The sequence below is a fragment of the Haplochromis burtoni genome, unplaced genomic scaffold (genome assembly GCF_018398535.1).
Source record: "Haplochromis burtoni strain Fernald_Lab_line unplaced genomic scaffold, NCSU_Asbu1 Contig_148, whole genome shotgun sequence".
In the NCBI taxonomy this organism is placed as follows: domain Eukaryota; kingdom Metazoa; phylum Chordata; class Actinopteri; order Cichliformes; family Cichlidae; genus Haplochromis; species Haplochromis burtoni.
In genome coordinates, this window is record NW_024582509.1 from 232729 (window position 1) to 235670 (window position 2942).

Sequence of the window (2942 nt, forward strand, 5' to 3'; positions counted from 1 at the left end):
GACCGCGTTACGTCCGTCTGGACTTCAAAATAAAGTAAATAAAGTAAACGTTTGCTTTAATTTTCTTTCTTTTGTCTGAGAATAATTTTGCTCTCTTTTTAAATTGAGCCTTTCCTACTCGATTGTGTGGGATTACATTCAGTTTTATTATCTAAACTTAAAATACTTAAATTATTATTATTATTTTTTAATACTGATGAGATATTTTGTAATTCTGTTTTATTGCCTTTTTATTAATTTTTTGTTACTGTTTTCTTCACTGTTTTAGTTCCTGTAACACAGACAGCTGATGCCATCTTACCTCATTGAAAACCTTGATGATGAGTTTAATGCACAAAGTTTAAATGAAACAATTTTTCTAATTTATGGGGGAAATGTATTTTATTTAAAGGGTGCTAATGGGGAGACTATTTCATCTTTTCCTAATTTACAGTGATTATGGGGGGAAATCTCCTCAAACACTGAGTAGAATGTTTTGCCAAATGTCAAATTTCTGCTGTAAAGATGAACCTTAAACTATGTTATATTTTATTCACATTTATTTTTGAAATAGCAAAACAATCCAAGACAGACAAGTGAATGAATCAACATAGGTCTACATTTCTTTCTTTATTAAAATTTTCACATATTGTTTCCAGTGCTCATAATTCATAGAAACATATAAATGTAGTCCGGATTTTGTCTGAATGGTCACATTTCTGCTTTTATTTTGAAGGGAGCATAGATGTGACACATTCCTACTGTTGGCAGCTTGATCATGTTGTAGATTTCCAGCCAATCAACTGAGATGAAGTTTTTTTCCCTCCTCATCTCTCGCTCTCTTTGCAAAGGATTATGGTAGATGCACAGAAACAATAACAGAGCTGTAAGCACGGAGGCCTGTGCAGCAGGATGTCAGCAGGTCAGCTGAAGGACAGCGAGCACAGAGTCTGCGACGTGCTTAAGAGGGGCTCTTCAGCAGGACGTATTCATCCAGATCTATGTGCACAAGGAAACGTTTCAAGCTGTGATATTACAATCCTGAGGCCTGGAACTAATGACTGTTTGTTTTAATGTTTTATGTTACTGCAAACATCCAAAGTAAATGCATACCCCACATGATCTGGTATACCATTTCATACACAACCAGGGGACTTCCCAGAGCCCGCGACTGGCCTTAAGTGTGTGTGTGTGGGTGTTGTTTCATTTGTTTGCTCGTGTGGATAGTCTCTTTGTGAGGACGATGAGGAGGAGGAAGAAAACAAAACCAACACACACACACACACACACAGGACGGAGCCGAATAAACAGCTGGGCGAACAAACACACACAGGCAGGCGGTGTTTACAGTCACCTCTCTCAGACCTGATTGTCTTCATTTGTCTAAACTAAAGGCTGCGAGCACTTCTAATAAAAACACTCCCTTCTACACAACATCTTCTTATGAACTGAACATCACATGTTTGGAAGGGCTGCCAGGAGCAAACATCTGCTGTCTAAAAAGAGCACACAGCACCTATAAGCACAGTGGCGCAGGCACAATGATTTGGGCACCTTGTCACTCATTTGACCATGAACTCGTCTGCATAACAAATTATTCTTGAGGCAAATGTGAGGCCACCTGCTTCACAGCTAAAGCTTGGCCAAAATGAGGTCATGAAAGCAGCGCAGCAAGTCTACAAGAAAATGGCAGAAAAAGAACTGATGTGGTGCAACCTTCAGAGAGCTGTGCATAAACGAACACTGAAAACCTCTTTGAAGTCAAGCAGTGTGAGACAAAATTCCTCCACAGCAACAAAGTCGTGCAGACATCAATGACTTTGACTTACTGCTGCTGAAGGAGCCTCTACAAGCTGCTGAGCTGTGGGTTGTATTTCGTTTTTCACAGCAGTGCAGAGAGACCTGTGAAAGTTTGACCACACATGAACCCTAAGCCTCAAACCAACGACAGGTAACATTAAGACACAATCATCGCTTCATTGCTCAACTGTGCATTTTGTGCTTCCACCCCAAATATCCAAAACTTTAATTTTTCACTGATTTTTTAAATGCAACTTTGCTCAATATATTCTTTTCTTTTTTTTTTTGCATTTTTTAATATTTTCCTTTATATGCTATTAGTATGAGAAGCTGTCACAATGCACATCTCTACCCCTGAAACACACTGACAGAAACTGAGACATCAGCAGCTCCAAAATGAAGGAAAAATAAAAAGGCTGAAGGCAGAAGAACAAGACGATGAAGCAGAAATAGATTATTTGTAAATTCTGACATCTAGTGGTGAGAGACTAGAATCACAGTGACGAAATGCCTTTTCTTTTCTTTCACATCTACGGCTGGAAGTGTTGCAAAACTGACCCAAACTTCCCCGAGACTCCTGCTCAATCACAGCATAGAATAGCTAAAAGCTTTCTTTGAGCTCACTCACTCTGTGGCGACATCACTGCAGTGATAAATCCATCACTAAGGCCTAACAGGAGGATGTACCTGTGTATATCTGTGTGGAAGGATGTGTGAGGGGGGAAAATATGTATTTAGAACCACTTTCAGGTCGATCACCATTCCTGCCTTCACCTACAGCACAGCCACAGACTGTAAATAGTGACTGAAAGCCTGACAGGCATTGAAGAGGCCCACAGGGTAGAGCCTCGTGTCCAGCTGGGAGGAGCAGACCTACAACCTGGGAACGCCTCTGTGTCCTGAATGTTGTTCGGTATGTTTTAGCTGCTGATATTATGGGTTTTCAGCCACTATGTATGTGTTTTACCACCTATTAAAAGGGCCCAAACAAGGCTTTCCATGTCACTTTTTGTCCAGAAGCCTAATATTTCCAGCTCTGAGGTTCTTAAAATCAAACTTTAACAGAGTATTAGTTGCATAGTTAGCCAAAAAAACAAAAAAAATCTATATTGGTTCACATCACTCTTATGTTCGAACAGGGTGTTCGTTATGGCCAAACTGTG